The sequence below is a fragment of the Thermobia domestica genome, chromosome 6, assembly GCF_964235325.1.
Source record: "Thermobia domestica chromosome 6, izTheDome1.hap1.1, whole genome shotgun sequence".
Lineage (NCBI taxonomy): Eukaryota > Metazoa > Arthropoda > Insecta > Zygentoma > Lepismatidae > Thermobia > Thermobia domestica.
The window spans coordinates 232149579-232171358 of NC_137459.1; the positions used below are offsets into that span (position 1 = coordinate 232149579).

The 21780-nt window shown below is 38.9% G+C and overlaps 1 protein-coding gene across 5 annotated transcripts in view; it reads left to right on the forward strand.

The window, feature by feature from the left end:
- The window catches only part of vri (nuclear factor interleukin-3-regulated vrille), a 1376222-nt gene that overhangs the window by 901912 nt on the left and 452530 nt on the right, over window positions 1–21780 (forward strand). The window contains exon 5 of one of the 5 annotated variants that reach the window (XR_014131906.1): window positions 4780–4940. The exons of 3 other annotated variants lie outside the window; for them this stretch is intronic. The gene's annotated coding sequence lies outside the window, so the exon portion shown is untranslated. Of the gene's footprint in view, window positions 1–4779; window positions 4941–21780 lie in introns of those variants that run through there. One more of the 5 variants, XM_081762655.1, reaches the window with a different exon arrangement.

Here is a 21780-nt window from a genome sequence, read left to right on the forward strand (position 1 = left end):
TATGGTACTCAATTTTGGACAAAATAAATGAATCCCCTTTACCTCACTTAGCATATATGTGTAGAAGCTATCCTTTCATATTCATTGTTAACGTAACAAAAGGAATCTTCTGTCCAAATCTCATGTTTCTAGGTATATTAGCATGGTCTGAGTTTTAAGTAAATGAATTTTACTATTACATGCATACATACACACACACACACACTATATATATATATATATATATATATATATATATATATATATATATATATATATATATATATATATATATATATATATATATATATATATATATATATATATATATATATAACCCCTTCCCATTCCAGGAGTGCCATTTTCGATAACGTTGCAATACTTGATTCCCTAATTTTTAATTAAGAGTTTATGTAACGAATTTCATACCTCTAACTTAAGCAAATCTCTACATTAAACTATTAAACATTTTCTGAGTAAATGATGGTAAATCTTAATATAGAAATTTTTCTCTTCCATACGTTAAGCAACGTATTTAGTTATATTTATTTAAGAGTATATATAACGATTTTCACATCTCCAACTTAAGCTAATCCTCACGATGGACACTTTATCAATAAAAGAAGGACAATTTTTATATTAGTAGCTGAACCCGCGCTATTTACACAGCGCACAGTTCTAATATGAGCGTGAATTTCCTTCCCACTTGTCATTATATCTATGGAAGTCTCTTTACGACGCAAGTAAAGGACAGGAAGACCCCCAAATGGAAGTGAATTGTTATAAACAAACATATAAATGCAGTATTTTAATTACAGAATGGTGGGGTGAGTTTGTGGCAAAGTTGGATAAGTGATGGACAATACCAAATGCAACTATTTTTTTCTTATAATTCCATATCTGTGTACGCCTCATTATAGGTCCACAAGCCTTCGAAGTTGCCAGCTCACAATAGCTTTTGTCATTCACATTAAAGCAAAGACCCTGAAATGTTCATCAACTTGCTATACGTAGGTGCTCTACTGGTTGCTTTTCACAAGGGTATAAACCTAGTTGCAATGTTAAACTGATAGGACCAAAACGACGCCTAAAATTTGAAATAGAAAAATAAAGACATTTTAATGAATGAGAACTAGGAAATCTACACGAAATTTGGAATCGACCAGCGAAAACGGCAAGTTTCTTAGCACTTGTGGTTTCTGAGATCTCATTGTTGAAAGAATTGGCCACAAACATATAAACTTTTCTTGACCACAAACATATAAACCTAGTATTTTGATATATAAATTAGCTGAACCTGCGCTCTCTACACAACGCATCATTCGCATATGAGCATAAATCTCCTTCTCATTCCTCACAACAGCTGTACATGTCCCTTTACAGACACAAGTGAAAGACGCATTGATTTAAAGAAAAATCGGCAAGGAGTATCACAAAGGGAAGTTTTTTTTTCAATTTTTCTTCTCAATATCTTTCACCGTTTGCAAAATTTAAGCCTACTTCCTGCTGGAGTTTCTAAGTCATGTATGACCAATGTTTTCTTTCTTCTTGCATGTAGTATGTAATAAGCAAATACGTTACATACATAATTAATTATAATGCCAGTTATATATGGTGTTTATTAGGCAAAACACTCCAACCATAAAGATTCATCTTGTACTGGAGAAATGGTTATCCTTCCTTTTTCTGTATTATTTGGCCAGGAAACAAACGTCTGAGACATACCCAACCCGTATATAGACAATAATGTGGCGTTCGAATGTATAATGCGTAGGATATGATGCTTTAGTATTTTATTTTTTTTTAATTTCAACACTTCCAGTGCACCGTAAAAATGTAATAAATAAATAATGGCCATGTTTTTTTTTTTAAATATTCAATTAGAACTGGACAATCTATGCAAAATTTGCAATCGATTAGTGAAAGCGTCATCTTTCTAGAGCCTCTAGTTTCCGAGATCTCACTGTCGAAAGAATTGGCCACAAACATATAAACGTCCACAAACATCTTTCTATTAAAATGCTACAATAGCAGTTGAGAGCGTTCTTTTTAAGGCTAGCCGAAGGCTAGCATCCTTTAAGAGGGCTACACCCTTTTTAGGGAAGGGAGTTGAGAGAACCATTATGGGAAAAAGGTATGGGTGGTTGGGCTATGGGCTATTATTTATTGTTATAATCTTTATTATCTTACATATTATTGGAAGGACATTATGATCTTTGCGATCATAAACATACTTGTAGGCGAACTGGAAAATAAATCATGGTTATACGTGAAAACAAAATACTACATACATAATATACGAAAAATAGGATACATAATACTTCATATAATATAGCAAGAATGGTGAAAAACATACATAATATGGCAAGCGTGAGAAAGCAGGCAACAAAATGTAAAACGAAGGTATTGATAAGCGATATATGGAATTCATGATGAAAATGAAAGATGGGACGAAGTGCACTTGACGCCACAACACGACACAAGAAGTGTTAGAAAGACGAATGCGGTTATCTTCTGCCTAGGGGCTGCTCTAGGCGAATGGAGACGTGGTGAACCCTGTTAGTGAGATGAAATTACTGTGCATATGATGGAAAGATATGCGGTAGATGAATATGCAAACGATAATCTTGGAGAGTCTGTAGATCGAGATGGTCGGGAGGGACCGTGTAGCAATATAAAGTAAAGAGAAGGTGAAGTGGAGTATGATAGTACCGTGCAGGATATGAGTGGAGTGCAAGATGATGCATAGTTTCAAACAATAGAGGATGGTGGTATGTGTAGCGTTGAGTAATGAATTTTAAGCGGATAGTTTCGAGATGGTAGGTAAGTGTAGGAAATGATATTAAACAATATAGGTCTCGAGTTGGACTCGGGAGAGAAATGCGGAACGCGATGCGGAAAGCGTGTCTCTCAAGAATGGTTAATTTCTGATAATGTGCGTAAGGAGTGAAAATCCAAGCTGGAAAACCGTTAGTAAGAACTGGGCGGAGGAACGCCTTGTATGTGTTGAGAACTATGTGTGATGAGAGACCCCAGGTTGTGCCAGTTAGTCGTTTCAAGAGATTGAGGTGGTTGTAAGCTTTAGTTTTCACATGGTTGAGATGCAGTTTCCACGTTAAATGATAATCGAATAGTATGCCTAAGTATGTAATGGTTCGGGTTGGAACGATGGCTGCATTATGAACATGGAGTGACAAAAGAGATGGATTTCGGTGAGCCTTGGTACGTTTACGGGGCGGTATGAAAACAATAGCTTGGGTTTTGGTGGCATTAATCTTAAGTTTTGAGAGCGACTGAGCTCCAACCTATAACTTTAGCTTTCAAACCTTGTGATTTACGGTTATTTGTGATTTCACGTTTATAACAAAAACAAATATTTGTAAAAAAGTTTACTTTAAATAAATTATTTAAAGAGATCTTTATTCACAAAGTTTATTCTTTTAAATTATCGTTCAAAGCCTTTGCATTTTAATAAGCCTTCTCCGAAATAAATTCAAACGAATTGTGCTGTCATCTCCGGAGTTTTCAAACTATACCTTTGTGGACGTTTATATGTTTGTGGCAAATCCGTTCGACAGTGAGATCTCGGAAACTACAGGCTCTAGAAAGATGACGTTTTCATTGATCGATTGCAAATTTTGAGCAGATTGTCCAGTTCTAACTCAATATTTTAAAGAAAAGCATGGCCATTATTTATTTATTACATCTTTACGGGTACACTGGAAGTGTTGAAATTTAAAAAAAAAGTACTAAAGCATAATATCCTACCTATTATACTTTCCAACACCATATAATGGTTTATAGGGGCTGCATATCTTTCAGGTGTTTGCTTCATGGCCAAATTTTAATGAAAAACGAAGGATAACCATTTCTCCAGTCTAAGTTGAATCTTTATTGTTTGGAGTGTTTTGCCCAATGAACACCATGTATCACTGACATTATAATTGATTGTATGCGAATGTATTAGCTTATTTTAAAGTGTATAAAACGATAATCATGCCTGTTGTTCTGTATGGTAGCGACATATTGTCTCTTACTCGGAAAGAACAACATAGATTGAAAGGATTTTAGAACAAGATCCTGAGACGAATATTCGAGCCCAAGAGAAACGGGAATAGAGAATGGCGGAATCTTCGTAACGACGAACTACATAATTTATACGGTTTATCCAACATTGTTAGGGTCATCAAATCTAGGAGGCTCAGGTGGGCAGGTCATGTAGCCAGGATGGAAGAAAGAACGAATGCTTTCAAAATCTTAACTGGAAGACCATTCGGAAAACGACCATTAGGAAGACGTAGGCGCAGATGGGAGGACAATATTAAGACGGATCTCGCAAAAATAGGAATACAAACTAGAAACTGGATCCAATTGGCTAAGGATAGAAGTCATTGGAGAGCTTTCGTGAACGCAGCATTGAACCTTCGGGTTCCATAGGCCATGGAATTACTTAGTTTATGTATTTGCTTATTACATACTACATGCAAGAAGAAAGAAAACACAGGTCACACATAAATTAAAAACTGCAACCGGAAGTAGGCTCAAATCTTGCAAATGGTACGAGATATCGAAAAAGTAATCAAAAACAATCTCCCCTTACGGTGTCTCTTGCCGATTTTTACCAAGACTTCTTTCACTTGTGTCTGCAAAGGGGCATGTACAGATGTCAGGAATAAGAAAAAGATTCATGCTCATATATGAATGATGCGCTGTGTAAAGAGCGCAGGTTCAGCTAGTATCTATCTATTAAATTGCTACAATCGCAACGAAAGTTTTTCTTTTTTTTTTCTTTTTTTTTAGGGAGACAGGATTGGTTGAAATCTTTATTGTCGCATAATATTTGGAAATATAAAAAACTGCCACTAGACGGTTTCGCCCTCTCTCTTGGCCTGGGATGTAGGAGCATCAATTAATTTTTATTGCATTTGTTGTTGGGCAATGTGCTGTTAAAGAAAATGTTGGTAAGTAACAATTACTAAAACGCAAGAAGTTGCAAACACATATATGTATATTAATAAAAAACTTGAATCAAAAATTATAAACATTAACAATAACTAAACTAACAGATAATAGGATAATAGAATAATAAGTGAATTTAGATAAATAAAAGTAAAGAGGTGCAGTGAAAGCATCAAAATAAGTGAATATTCAAAATATGAAAAACGTGCTAGTGAAATATATGCATACTTTATTGGACTACATTCATGCTCGTGATAATGAATGCAGTGCACATCACATCACAACACAATGAAATAAGTTAGAGGGACGAATGCTGGCTAATCTTGTGTTTTGGGGCGGCTCAAGACTGATGAAAACCGTTGGGAAGCCCTTACTAGTGTTGTGGGAGAGATTGCTATGATGGTAAAAGATGAATATCATGATGAATGAGCTGTCGTCGGAAAAATCTTGCATGATGATGATCGGCTGGACGTTGTCGAGCATAAATGGAAATGATGACGCTGAGTGGTGTATAGCAGTATCGGAACTGGGAGTCTTGTTCCAAATCTATGAATATGGTCTCGAGAAATATATCTTTATATGAATGGAGACGGTTAGCTATATATTTTTTGCCCTAAGAGAGCAATGTATTGGACAAGCGGAGGAAAATCGATCTTATTATAGAGATCATCAGTGGGGTATGGTAGTCTTATGCGAAAGGCGAGTCTGATAGCATGACGTTCGAGAATTTCTACTCTACTGTAAAACTTCTGCGAAGCAGAACACCAGGATATATGGCCGAAAGTGAGGAAACTATGCATAAAGGCTTTATAAGTATTCAGTAATAACTTCGAGTTTAAACCCCAGTTTTGACCACAAGTCGGCTTAAAATCTGTAATCGATTTTTTGTTTTCCCAACAAGTTTCTGGAGTTGGGCTGTCCACCGCAATTTATCAAAAACAATACCTAAATAGGTAACAGTTTTAGTCGGCTGTAAAAGATGAACACCGACACGTATCTGTAGCAAACTTGGATTACGATGAACCTTACAGCGGCGGTTGGGCGGTAAAATTACTAGCGTATGTGTTTTATCTTCGTTAACAGTGAGCCTCTATTTATCACACCATTGAACACATGCTGTAATCGTAGCCTGTAAGTGGACATTATTTTTCTGGATGGTTTTACCAAGCGTGAGAAAAGTGGTATCATCCGCATATTGGAACAAATATGTATTAGGTGCTGGAGATGGTAAATCCGATGTATAGAGGATATATAGAAGTGGTGATAAGCTTGAACCCTGTGGTACGACGGTGAGTGGGAATATCGGATGTGATAGCGTACCATTGATATTCACATAGGGAATACGATTCAGTATAAATGAATATATAACTCGAAGGTAAGTGAGAAGAATTCCGAGTTCCAATAGTTTTTAAAATAACCTGTAATGCCAAATGCGGTCAAACGCCTTCTCGAGGTCCATGAGTACGAGGCAAGACGGTAATGCTTTGTTATAATGATTGGTAATTATAGTGGTAAGTCGAAGTAGTTGGTCATTGATAGCATATAGCGGCCGGAATCCTGTTTGATGAGAAGGTAGAAAGTTATGCTCGCTAAGATATGGATGGAGACGACGTACCAGGATTTTTTCAAACAGTTTACCCAAAGTAGAAGTTAATTATATGGTTCGATATGAAGTCTCGGAGTGAGGTATTTTGTTAGGTTTTAAGAACATACAGACATTAGACACCTTCCAGTCTTGCGGATAATAGCCAGTGCGTAAAGTAAACGTATATATTGTTGCTAAGAAGAGAAAAAACTGCAGTGAGCATTCTTTAAGAATTCTGTAAGATATACTATCGAAACCAGGAGCAGTATTGCGTTTGCGTTTGAGGGCTCCGCGTATTTCATCAGGGGCCTTAATCAAAGGATTGGTGTTATCTAACTCATGTGATATCGAAGGCTGAAGTAAGTTGCTAATTGATGGTTCAGATATTCGTGGACTTAAGCGATGCGTGGAAACAGGCGGTGCAAAGACTGCTTGCAAATAAGATACAAAAGCGTCAGCTTTTGCCTGATCTGTTTGCGAAAGATGATCGTCCTGTACAAGAGGGTATGCAGTACTAACTTTCTGCCCAGTTAATAGATTATTTTTTCAATACTTTGTAGGATGTTTCAGTGTTCAGCTTGTTGCATGTTTTAAACCAGCTAAGCCGTTTGTTTGCAACAATGTAGTTGTGAACGAAAGCTCAGCTCAGCTCAGCTTATTAGTGAGCTTTTGTGTCGAGTATCGAACAAAAGTCCCTGACTCGATGATAGCTATAGAAAAGATGATTAGACATTTGGGGGGAGGGTGAGTTAGAATATGAAGTACGACGACGTCATGTGGCCTTCACTGCAACTGTCGCAGTGAGAGGCTAGAGTGTGGGTAAAGAGTTAATGCTACAATCTTGGCGTCCTGTATATTCGTCGATGTGTATGCGCTGTGCCAATGGCTGCGATAGCGGTGTTGACGTGGCGTGGGAGGTTGGCCCAGATACGAGTATGATGTTGATGTAACACGTCCCTGATAGGATATATGTTTAAGTCCTCTAAAAGTTAACGATTACGCGTATATCGGTCATGGCCTGTTATGATACAAGCTGCCCTGGTTTGCACACTCTCGACCGTGCGCAAGTGACTGAGTGCCGCATGTTGCCATGCTGGACATGCGTAGGTGATTGTAGACCAAATTACCATTTTAAAGACGTGGAGTCTTGTTTCATGAGAACTAAAGCGCTTTTTTTAGGGTAACAGGATTGATTGAAATCTTTATTGTCGCATAATATTTGGAAATATGAAAAACTGCCACAACAGGGTTTCGCCCTCTCTCTTGGCCTGGGATGTGGAAGCATCAATTAACTTTTATTACATTTGCTGCTGGGCAATGTGCTGTTAAAGAAAATTTCGGTAAATAACAATTACTAAAACGCAAGATGTTGCAAACACATATATGCATATCAATATATAAAAAAAACTTGAAACAAAAACAAAATATAAACATTAACAATAACTAACACATAATAGGATAATAGAATAATAAGTGCATTTAGATTAATAATAGTAAAGAGGTGCAGTGAAAGTCTCAAATAAATGAATATTCAAAATATGAAAAACGTGCTAGCGAAATATAGGCATATTGTAATTGACGACATTAATGCTCATGATAATGAATGCAGTGCACATCACATCACAACACAATGAAATAAGTTAGTGAGACGAATGCTGGTTAGTCTTCTGTCTTGGGGCGGCTCAAGACTGATGAAAACCGTTGGGAAGCCCTTATTAGTTTTGCGAGAGACAGTGCTATGATGGTAAAAGATGAGGAATATCATGATGAAGGAGTTGTCGTCGGAAAAATCTTGCATGATGATGATCGTCTGGATGTGATCGAACATATATGGAAATGAGGATGCTGAGTGGTGTATAGCAGTATCGGAACTGGGCGTCTTGTTCCAAATCTATGAATATGGTCTCGAGAAATATATCTTTATATGAATGGGGACGGTTAGCTATATATTTTTGCCGTAAGAGAGCAATATGTTGGACAAGCGGAGGAAAATCGATCTTATTATAAAGATCATCATTGGGGTATGGTAGTCTTATGCGAAATGCGAGTCTGATAGCATGACGTTCGAGAATTTCTAACCTATTGTAAAACTTCTGCAGAGCAGAGCACCAGGATATATGACCGAAAGTGAGGACACTACGCATAAAGGCTTTATAAGTGTTCAATAATAACTTAGAGTTTAACCCCCAGTTTTGACCCACGAGTCGGCTTAAAAGCTGTAATCGATTTTTTGCTTTCCCAACAAGTTTCTGGAGTTGGGCTGTCCACCGCAATTTATCAAAAACAATACCTAAATAGGTAACAGTTTTAGTCGGCTGTAGAAGATGATCACCAACACGTATCTGTAGCAAATTTGGATTACGGTGAACCTTACAGCGGCAGTTGGGCGGTAAAATTACTAGCGTCTGTGTCTTATCTTCGTTAACAGTGAGTCTCCATTAATCACACCATTGAAGAAATGCAGTAATTGTAGCCTGTAAGTGGACATTAATTTGCTGAATTGTTTTACCAAGCGTGAGAAAAGCGGTATCATCCGCATATTGGAACAAATATGTATTAGGTGCTGGAGATGGTAAATCCGATGCATAGAGGATATAAAGAAGTAGTGATAAGCTTGAACTGTGCGGTACGCCGGTCAGTGGGAATATCGGATGTGATAATGTACCATTGATATTCACATAGGCAATACGATTCAGTATAAATGAATATATAACTCGAAGGTAAGTAAGAGGAATTCCGAGTTTCAATAGTTTATAAAATAAGCCGTAATTCCAAATGCGGTCAAACGCCTTCTCGAGGTCCATGAGTACGAGGCAAGACGGTAATGCTTTGTTATAATGATTGGTAATTATAGTGGTAAGTCGAAGTAGTTGGTCATTGATAGTATATAGCGGCCGGAATCCTGTTTGATGAGAAGGTAGAAGGTTATGTTCGCTAAGATATGGATGGAGACGACGTACCAGGATTTTTTCAAACAGTTTACCCAAAGTAGAAGTTAATTGTATGGTTCGATATGAAGTCACGGAGTAAGGTGGTTTGTTAGGTTTTAAGAACATACAGACATTAGACACCTTCCAGTCTTGCGGATGATAGCCAGTGCGTAAAATAAACGTATATATTGTTGCTAAGAAGAGAAAAAACTGCAGTGAGCATTCTTTAAGAATTCCGTCGGTGAAAGAGCGAAGTGGCGTAACTTGAAAACGTGATTTTGAGTTATGACCACCATCTATCCTCATTTAACCTTCCCTATCAACTAGAAATTTCATACCGAAATTCTTTATATTAACAGAGGTATGAACGTTCTAAAAATGGCGTATTTTGAAATGTAAAGCAAGATATAACGTTGAACGAGACATTTTAAATCGCTCTCCTGTAAAATTATGAAAATCAAGATACGCCACTTCGCCCTTTCACCGATTTTTACTATCGAAACCAGGAGCAGTATTGCGTTTGCGTTTGAGAGTTCCGCGTATTTCATCAGGAGTAATCGCCTGAATCAAATGATTGGTGTTATCTAACTCATGCGATATCGAAGGCTGAAGTAAATTGCTAATTGCCAGTTCAGATATTCGTAGACTTAAGCGATGTGTGGAAAGACTGCTTGCAAATGAGATACAAAAGCGTCAGCTTTTGCCTGATCTGTTTGCAAAAGATGATCGTCCTGTACAAGAGGGCATGGAGTACTAACTTTCTGCCCAGTTAATAGGTTATTTTTTTTTCCAGTACCTTGTAGGATGTGTTTCAGTATTCAGCTTGTTGGATGTTTTACTCCAACTAAGCCGTTTGTGCGCAACAATGTAGTTGTGAACTGTGCGTTGCCAACTACGCGCCTGAGGCAAATATTCTGGATTTCGTGTCTTTTCATATTCACGGAAATACTGCCTGGATTTTCTTACAAGTGAAAGATATTCAGGTGGCAACATTGGTTGATACGTTTTACCATGGTAGGTAGGGATATTTTTATTAGCACTTTCAACAAGAGCAGTTGTAATGCTCTGAACGGCTTTGTTGAGATCAGTTTCAGACGTCGGCGGTTCCAACTGATCCATTGCTATACTGATATCAGTCCGATACTGCTCCCAATTAGCTTTATCGTACAAGAATAGAGTTCTTTCGAATGATAGAGACGATGGTGGGCGTGGATGGTTGATTGTAACCTTTATGGGTAGATGATCACTACCGATGCAATCCAAAACAGATACAGTGGCTTTAGCAACTAATGTAGGTGTACTAATAAGAACATCAGGGGTAGTTTGGCTACTAGGCCTGGTATGCCTGGGTAGGTTATATATATATGGCCATGTAAGCCCAGAGATATATAGTCAAAGAACTGAGTTTTATCTCTGTCGGAGCGACTGTGGATATTGACATCCGCCAAGATTAGAAGATTGCGATACTGCGAAAACAAATAACGAAAGAATTGTAGCGGAATTATATGCCTGGGACGGACATAGATCGTAGCAACAGTTAGCGCTAAGTTTGAAAGATAGATTGTCGTCACTAAGTGCTCTGGCAATGGAACATTTATTGGTACAGAGTGACATCTATAAGAAAGTTTATTGTGGATTCCAATCGCTACACCGCCTTGTGCTCTGGCGTTGGTGTCTGGGTAATCATGCCGTACAAACTGATACCTAGGAAAACGTACGGTATGTGCTGGTTTAAGCGCTGTCACGTTTAAAGTGAATATATCGACTGTTTCTTCTAAAAGTAGTTGTTCAAATAGTGTTTTATGTTGAGATAACAATCGAATATTCATAAAAAGGATGGTAAGACCCATACTGAGACAGAAAAGGTTCGGTTTAAACTGCAGTATCACGTGGTGCAATATGAAATTGAACAAATGGACAAGAATAGGTGGCATACGGATTAACTTGAAATATAACAGAGGCCGCCGCAATAACATGGTCAAGAATGAACTGACGTTGAAACGGAAAAATATTTTGCAAAATAAGAGTGATGTATCTCAGGAAGTTTTCCACAGTGATAGGTGAAGCAATAGATTGCGAGAATGGTACTGAAGCATCCGTCGTACGGAGCGGAACTGTCATTTCTGGTTGATTTGGATCAGGTGCCGGCTTAGACTTGCATTGTAACAGTAAGTAGGGTGCGAAGTACTGGAACATGTGGAACAATGTGGTTGTCTTCCCGTATTAGGGCACTCCTTGGTTTCATGTTGTCTTGCACAATACCCACTTTTGGGAACATTTGGACATTTTGACGTGGCGTGCGCATTGTAAGCTTGACACTTCTCGCATCTAACTGGGAGAGGTGCGGTAGTACGGGATGGCTCAACTCGGTGTCGTTGTTTGAAGATATAAGCTCCGTCTTGCAATAAGGTATCAATAGAAGTTTGGGACGTGGTTAAAACACGAACCATGTATGTAGCACCATTTCTATTTTTAATGCGAATACATTTCGCTACGTCAATGCCTTCTGCTTTAAGTTCCTCGAGAACTTCATCATCTGTTATTTCCGGTAGAACACCTCGAATATCAACATACATCATTGGTGTGCGAGGTGGTGGTGGATTCTGCTTTACCTTATCAGTCAGATTCGAAAGCTTGGCATTTTTACCAAATATTTCATAACTGGCTTTATTACGGAGTGTTATGCCGAATTTCTCATCATCTGACTTTATGATAACACCATTCTTGGTGAAAATAATTTGCTTTATACTAGCACGAGGAAGGTATTTCATGATTTGATTGAAAATGTGACGACTATTGCTGTATTTGGCGTCATAATTAGTCAGTAGAAATGAATAAATCTTCGGTGGGTTGGTGATGCAATATAGATAGGAATTGTTACCGAAGTAGACGGTGTAGGCTCTTGCGGATCTGTGGTAAACTGCATTTCTTCGTACGTTCAGGTGCTTTCTGTATATAAGTAGGTGAACGGGATCGAGAGCGTTTATCTGCTGATTCAGCACTGCTTTCAGACAACGATCGACTGCGCCGATTTTTGCGAGGATCCCTTCCTGTATCTACCGAGGGATTGCAGGTGGGAGGCACAACTATCCCCGGTAGCCGATGCATGATCCGAAAGGATCAAAGCAATGGAAACGAGATACTCAGATGTAGATAGTATATAGGCGAAGAGCAGCTCGTTCGGATAAGTGCTACTAAAGGCAAAAGAGTTGGTCAGAATATGAATGCAAACAATGACCTCAAAAACTAAGATAAAATCTTCCAGAAGATGAGGACCTTCTGTCAGCCTCCTAAGTAGCTTATCTGTACTGATCTCCCAAGTACGTCTGCAATACCTGCTCACAGTTTAGTACAGTAACTAACTACGAGAGGAGTTAGGTTCGAAGTTCGAACGAAAGCGGATTTAGGCTGTATATCATTGGTTGACTGGTTCATTTGTATCCTTTATCTGAAACAGGAGAGAAGAGAAGGAAGAATGAAAATGAGAATTATGAAGTGCATTGTAACAACAAAACACATAGGTAATGGTTTGTGTGACAAGTGTGATCTATCTTCTGTCCAGAGGCGACTCTGGACGTAATGAAGACAAATGGGTTTCCTGTTAAGACATGAGGTTCTTACTGTGCAGTAAATGATGGTGCTATGTATGGAGGAACTATGAATGTTGAAAATGCTGTAACTGCGTCCAAATTCGGATGATCAGGAGGGAGTGTATATCGGTAAAGTGCAAACAGAAGTGATAAAGGCGTTTCCAATAGCTTGCGAGGTGGATTGTATGGAATGTCTGCTTGCATGGTAGCGAGGAGTAATGGATGTCGGGACTCAAATCTCCTAGTAATATACTTCGATCGTAAAGCTTCAATATGAAATTGAAAGTCTGGAAAAGGCAGGACTTCATAAAGCTCTTGAGTAGGACTCGGGAGCTTTATTCTATCGGCTAGTTGTATGGCATGGCGTTCAAGTATTTTCAGTTTTTCATAATGGGGTTGGAGGGCGGATATCCATGCTGTGAAGCCATATGTCAGGACTGGTCGTAGGAATACTTTGTAGGTATTAAGAACAGTATTAGCTCGTAGTCCCCATGTAGTACCTGTGAGACGTTTGAGAAGATTAAGCCTATTATATGCTTTCTGTATTACATTCTGAAGGTGAGGGCGCCAAGTGAGGTGTTGATCAAAAATAATTCCCAGATATGTGACATGTTTAGTTGGATGAATCCGCGTGTTATGCACTTGGATGTTAAGTAGCAAAGGATTTCGATGTACACGAGATCTGCGTTTTGACGGGAGAAAGACTATAGCTTGGGTTTTATCTGGGTTTAGTTTCAAACGCCATTTCGTACACCAGGTGAGAAAGCTTTGAATTACTGTATTAATTTCAGTACTGATGCGATGGATTGTTCGGCCCAATGTAAGAAATGCAGTATAATCTGCATATTGAAAAATGTGTGTGTTAGGTGGCAACGGTGGCATATCTGCTACATATAGAAGATAAACAAAGGTGAAAGGCAGACCCTTGTGGTACTCCAGAGAAAATAAATATGGGGTGTGAGAGAGTGTCATTAAGAGCGACATATGCAATACGGTTGTGAAGAAAATTATATATAAACCTGATGTATGATATGGGAAGTGTCAGACGGATAAGTTTATATATGAGAGCTGCATGACATACCTTATCGAATGCCTTTTCCAGGTCGAAGAGCACTAGACAAGATAGAAATTGTGTATTAAACTGATTGGTAATAATATTAGCCAGACGGAGTAACTGATCATTGATACTGAAACCGGGGCGGAAGCAACGAAAGCGTTTTTTTAATAGTAAAGGGTTAGGGATTAGGGAGTTCTTTATTCATCATTTAATTGAAAGGCTATTTCTAACTCTGGCTATTAGAGGGTTACGCCCTCTCTTTGGCACATATTTTAGTACACTATTGTTTAAAGAATTTCATGATGGTCTATGTGAATTTTCAAAAACAAAGATTTAAAAAAAATGCATCCAAACAGAAGATTAGTTCAAAATTTAAATATGAGTGCAGGAAAGAACACACATAAAGGTGGTGCAACTCAGAAACTTTTTTATTTTATTATTTTTATTTTTTTAATGTTTAAGAAAGTGTATATAGAGATTGAGGTGCTTTATGAAATAAATATGATGACAGTGAAAGATGAGATGCAGTGCGTGCACGCCACAATCACAAACACATTGTTAAGAAGACAAATGCAGATTAGTTCTTCTGTCTCGGAGCGGCTCGAGACTGATGGCGACATGGGGAAAGCCCAGTGTTAGTGCTGAAATTATACATGGTGCAGAGATGGAAACAAATGAGGGAGATGATCAGCTATATGATAAATATGGAAGATATCACGCTCGTCAATGGTAGGGTGCTCAGTATTAAGATACATCGTAATGAGTATATTTAATGGCGTGTGCAAGTATTTATATGGCGCGTCAGTTTCGCATCTGCTTGTAGGGTATCGAGAAGAAATGGGTGAGAGACTGGTAGTCGAGAGAGTATATATTTCAAGCGGATATCGGCGAGGTGTTGCGACAGTTGAGGAAAGTCAATGTGCTCGTAAGTCAGAAAGTTGGGATATGGCAGCCTGATATGATTTTCAAGTCGAATGGCATGACGCTCAAGTATTGACAAACGGTCATAGAACTTCGTGGGAGCGTTGCACCAAGCAATGTGCCAAAAGTTAAGATAGGCCGAAGGAACATTTTATATGTATTTAGGAGCAAGGCGGCGTCTAGGCCCCAATTAGTGCCAGTTAGACGGCGAAGAAGATTGAGCCGGATATTAGTCTTTTGAGAGATTTTCTCAAGATGAGCCTTCCAGGTAAGTTTGGAATCGAATACAACCCCGAGATATGTGGCCGTAGTAGTTGCTTGTAGAGAATGATCGTTAAGTGTGACTTTAAGGTTTCGTGGATTGCGATGAACCTTCGAGCGGCGTTTCGGGGGTAAAAAGACCAGTGCTTGAGTTTTGTCACTATTGACAGTAAGTTTCCAAGTTTTGCACCATTGCATAAATCCATTGAGAGTGGATTGTAATGCAGTGCTGATCTGATGCATGGTCTTGCCAAGAGCTAGAAAGGCCGTGTTATCGGCATATTGAAATAAGAATACGTTTTCCGTAGGTTTTGGTATATCAGAGGCATATAGTATATATATAAGAGCGGGCTGAGGGCAGAACCCTGTGGAACGCCACAATACGGAAAAGTAGGGTGTGAGATAGCAGTACCTATATAGACATATCCGATTCGATTTACTAAAAAAGGAATATATGATACGTAAGTAGCAGATCGGGAGGTTTTGCTTCTGTAACTTTTGAATAAGTCCATAGTGCCATACTTTATCGAAAGCCTTTTCAAGGTCCATTAAGACGAGGCAAGATGGAAAGTCCTTGTTATATTGATTTGTTATTATTGTAGAGAGCCGAAGTAACTGATCGTTAATAGAAAATTCTGGTCGAAAACCTGCTTGATGTATGGGCAATAATTTATTCTCCTGGATATGTAAATGCAGCCGCTGGACAAGAATTTTCTCAAACAGTTTACTGAAAACTGTTGTCAGTTGTATTGGGCGGTAAGAAGTAACAGAATGTGCTGGCTTATTAGGCTTAAGAAACATACAAATTTTGAATACTTTCCAATCCGCAGAGTAAAAGCCAGTGCAGAGAATAAAGTTGTAGACTGTAACGAGAAGTGTAAGTAAAGAGAATGGAGCTTCTTTTATTAGCCGGTATAAAATATGATCGATGCCTGGTGCAGTATTACTTTTCGTATGAAGTGCGCATTGAAGTTCATGTGTAGTGATTGGTGCTGAAAGAGGATGGTTGATATCTATCACGTGTGATGGTGATGGTTGTTAAGCTGGAATAGTGGACAAGTCTCTGCGGTTATGTGAATTATATTGCAGGCGTGAAAACTTTTTGTAATTGTGTTGCAAAAGCGTTTGCCTTACCATGATCTGTAAAGAGAGGGACACTATTGTCCAACAGAGGATATGATATTTGAGTGCTTTTACCTGAGAGTCTATGGAAGATTTTCCAATATCGGCTTGGTGAGGATTCGTCGTTTAGTTTATTACACGCGCTGATCCAAGTGCGACGTTTGTATGCTGTGAGATAATTTGTAACAGCTCGGTGCCATTGTCTGTGTTGACGGAGGCATTCTTCATTGCCAGTTCGTTTATATTCTCGAAAATGTTGTGATTTCTGTATTAAAGAAAGATAGGTTGGAGGCAATTTTGGCTTAGACGGATAAATTTTCTCCACAGGTATATAGTGTTGAGCACCAGTATGTAAAGCGTCCGTGATGTGGTTGACAACATTGTACATGTCAGTTTCTGAATTTGGTGGTTGAAGATTGGAGACACGGATATTTACGGTCTGCCGAAATTGAGTCCAGTCAGCCTTTTCGTAACGCTGGATAATATGTGGCTCTAACTTTTGTAGAGATGGCCGAATCTTTTTGATTGCTAGTTTGATAGGACAGTGATCGCTTCCAATCGTGTCAAGAACTGTCACCTCAGAGTCATTTATAAGCGAGAGAGATGTAATTATTACATCTGGGGTTGTTTGACTAGCTGGTCGAGTGGGATCAGGAAGATTATGAATGTGGAGTTGTAGTGCAGTTGAAATAAAGTCTGTAAAACGTTGTTTCTCACTTGCACTTCTGCTATGGATGTTTATGTCAGCCATGATGATTGTTTTTAAAGTTTTGAGCGATATATTCGAAAAAGGTAAAAAGGTATTGGATGACCAGGGCGTATATATATGGTTGCTATATTAACTGTAAGAGAAGGGTAGTATATAGAGAATAAGAGATGTTCAGGAAGATTTGCGAATGCAGTAGGATTGTATTGTCGATAAGGACGTTTGGGAGAAAAAACAATCAACACCCCTCCTTGAGCGCGTGCGTGTACATCGTGGTAATCGCAGCGTTGAAGTTGGTAACCAGAAAGTCGTGCAGAAGAGGCTGTTTTTAAAGCTGTTTCATTGAGAGCTATGATATCGATTTTTTCTTCTAACAAAAGAGGCTCTAGAAGTATTTTATGTGGCTGAAATGATCTGATATTAACGAAAAGTAAAGTAAGAGCCATAATGTATACTGCCACATCCATATTGGTCTTAAACTTCTGTCTCTAGAGGTGCGGTGTGGAAGTGAACGAAAGGTCCTGAATATGTAGCAGTAAAGTTCAGATTGAAGAGAGATTTGGCTGTTGATATGGCGACACGAAGAATGTGCTCGCGTTGGAAAGGGAAAACATTTTGTAGTACAATGGTGATATAACGAAGAAGATCTTCGACAGTGAGAGGTTGAGTAAGAGATTGTGAGAGTGGTGTGGTTTTGTCAAAACTTTGTACTGGCACTGTAAGTTCTGGACGTTCCGGTTGTGCCTGAGGATTTTCCCTTACAGCGGTAGCTATATGTTGGGTGGTTTTCGTTGCAAGTAGAGCAGTGTGGCTGCTGTTGCTGATTTTTGCATGCTTTTGTATCGTGGGATTCACCACAATAGCCACATTTAGATGGATTCGAGCACTGCCGAGTAAAGTGTGCGTTATAAGTTTGGCATTTCTCACACCGAATTGGCAAAGGCCCTGGCGTCTTGGAAGGCTCGACTCGATGGAGTTTCTTATAGATAGGAGCTCCATGAGCTAACAAATAGTCAAGCGATGTCTGGTCTTGGGACAAAACACGTACCATGTAAGTAGGGCCATTGTTATTTTAATGCGAATGCATTTGTTGACCTCAATGCCTTCTTGTTTGAGTTCTTCGAAAACTTCCTCATCGCTGATTTCAGGTATTACTCCACGGATAACAACAGAAATCATGGGTGGTTTGTGTGGAGGAGGAGGTTGTTTTGTCTTCCGATCAGCTTGTTTGGTTAATTTAGCCGTTTTGCCAAAGATCTTGTATGATGCTTTGTTCCTAAGTGTGATACCGGAGTTCGGGTCTTTTGAATGGATGATAAAACCATTCCTAGTTTTAACAATGTTTTCCATACTAGCGCGAGGCAGATACTTGATTATTTGTAAGACATTTTAGGATGAGTATATTTTGTATCGAAATCAGTGAGCAGAAAATAATAGATAGTTTCTTTGGTTGTATAGAAATTTGAGCTGATCCAGAAGCCGTGTCCATAGCCGAGTCCATCTTGGTAGTTACAGGAGACCTAGATCTGTCCCGAGGTCGTTTTCTTGAATGAGCGGAGTCACCAGAATCAGTACGATCTCTGAGTCTGGTTGGTCGCGAACTAGTTTGACTGCCCCATGAAAGGTGCCTGGTACGCCCGGAACGAGACAAAGTTTCACGGTCTGGTGTAGAGGAACCAAGAGCCGGTGGCCCCACGTACGGGGGTAGGTTCTTGTGCATCTGTCCAAAGACCAGCACAACTTATCCGTGTGATGAAGCGATGATCAAGTGAGTCGAAGATGATACAGATGATGACAATAGTCCAAAAATATTAGCTACCCTCCGAAAGTGTCAACTTTCGTCAGTCCTCTAAATAGAGTATGTCTGTGATGCTCACAAGTGCGTATGCTACACCTGATCCTCGCTAACAGATTAACTGCTATAAGAGGGGCTGGGTTCCGCTCAAAAGTAAAGATGTGATGTGAACGAAAGCACTTTTTTTTGGTCCGTCGTCCCGTTTAAAGGGTTTTGCCCTTTCTTCGGGTAAGTGCTTCATGCACTTTAATGTAGTTGGTCTAAGAGTTGTACATATTTAATATGTATTAATTTATTGAGTACACATACTTACACAGAGGTGATTGAGGGGTGAAAAATAACATATAATGAGGATCAAACATAATATGATGGGAGGCCAAGTGTGCCACAAGAATATTGTAAACGAAAGCACCTGAGCTCCAACCTATAACATTGGATTTCAACCCTTTGATTTACGGTTATTTGTGATTTCACGTTTAACATAAACAAATGTTTTAAACTATGTGTACTTTAATTAACTTATTTAAGTAATTTTTTTCATATAAAGTTTATATTTTTAAATTATTATTCAAAGCCTATGTATTTTTATAAGACTTTTCCAAAATCAGTCCAAATGAATTGTGCTGCCACCTTTGGAGTTCTTTTAAAGTATACGTTTGTAAGCGTTTATATGTTTGTGACCAAGCCTTTCGACATTGAGATCTCGGAAACTACAGGCTGTAGAAAGATGACGCTTTCACTGATCGATTGCAAATTTTGCGTAAATTGTCCAGTTCTAATTGAATACTTAAAAAACATGACAATTATTTCTTTATTACATTTTTACGGGTACACAGGAAGTGTTGAAATTAAAAAAGAAAAAAAATATAGCAGCATCTCCTACATGTTATACATTCCAACATCACACGATTGTATACAGGGGTTGCATACCTCGCAGGCGTTTGTTTCGTGGGCAAATAATAATGAAAAACGAAGCATAACCATTTCTTCACTCTAACAGTAAGTTGAATCTTTATTGTTTGGAGTGTTTTGCCCAATGAACAAAATATATCACTGACATTATAATTAATTGTTTGTGTAATGTATTTGCTTATTACATACTGCATGCAAGAAGAAAGAAAACATTGATCATACATGGATTAAGAACTCAAACCGGAAGTAGGCTCAAATCTTGCAAACGGTGCGAGATATTGAAAAAGTAATCGAAAAAATATCCGCTTTATAGTATCTCTTGCCATTTTTTTTTAAATCAAGGCGTGTTTCACTTGTGTTTGTAAAGGGGCATGTACTGATGTGAAGAATAACAAGGAAATTCATGCTCGTATGTGAATGATGCGCTGTGTAGTGAGTGCAGGTAAGCTAGTAGTATAAATAAAATGCTACAATAGCAGTTAGCAACGTTTTTTTAATTGCTGGCCCGTAGGCTATCTATCCTGTAGAGGGCTACACCCTGTTGGAGGGAAGGGTAACAAAGGTAACTATTTGGATGTGGTATTGCTGGCGTTGGGCTATGGGATGTTCTTTTATTAATAAATACTTCAGTTTGTAGGTCATTATGGGCTTTGCGTCCGTAATCATCATTAAGGAAGGTAATACATAGCACATGTATAAAACATTAACAATTACAATCACATTAAGGAATGCAGGATAGTTTGGCTTTTTGGGAGGCAAAGATGAAGATGAGGGATAGAATGAGTTGCAAATGAAGTCACAACACATGGGAGATGTTAGTAAGGACAAATGCAGGTTATCTTCTGCCTAGGGGCGGTGCTAGGCCGATGAAGACGGTGGGAGGCCCTGTTAGATACAGAGGTTGATCACTGTGCTAGATGCGATGGATATATATGCGGAAGATGAACATGCAATCGATGGTCCTGCAAGAGTTCTGAATCTGGATGATTTGGTAGCGAGGTATAACAATACAAGGTAAACAGCAAATTTAGAGGGAGGTGGTAATATCGAGGAGGTGCCGATGAAAGTGCAGGGTAGTGCATGGTGGCTAACAGGAATGATTGTTGCTGCATATAGTGGACAGTGATGAACTTTTGGCGAAGAGATTCGAGGTGATAAAGTAGTGTATTAAAAGTAATGAGTGAATACAAGTATTTAGTTGGATTGCGAAGGGATATGCGATGAGCAATACGGAAGGCATGGCGATCAAAGGTGGCAAGTTTGTAGTAGTACGTGACGGGAGCTGATATCCAGGCAGTTTTCACTGGCCAGAGAAAAGCTTTGTAGGTGTTGAGTATAAGTTTCGAGCTGGGACCCCAGGTAGTTCCAGTGAGACGTTTAGGAAGGTTGAGACGATCATATGCTTTGGTTTTGGTGTAGTTAAGGTGAGGAAGCCAGGTGAGATGGTGGTCAAAAACAATACCAAGATACGTGACTGTTTTAGATGGACGAATCGGTGTACCTTGAACTGACAAAGAAAGAAGCGAAGGATTCCGATGAGTCCTGGAACGTGTGCTTGGGAGCAAAAATACTATGACCTGTGTCTTTGAAGCGTTGAGGTGAGGTGCTATTTACTACACCATTGAGAGAAACGATTTATAGAATCCTGCAAGATGATGTTGATATGACTGATGGTGCGTCCAAGGGCAAGGAAGGCGGTATCACCGGCATATTAAAAAGAATACACATCGTCTGGAAGAGAAGGGAAGTCGGAAACAAACAGTAAGTAGAGCAAAGGAGACAGAGCTGAGCCTTGAGGAACACCAGAGCTCAAGAATACAGGATGTGATAGGTGGTTGTTGATGTTAACATAGGTGATACGGCAAGCCAAAAGTGAATAATAAAGCGGATGTAAGTCATGGACAATTTACATTTCATAAGTTTGAAAATGAGTGAATGGTGCCAGACTTTATCGAATGCTTTT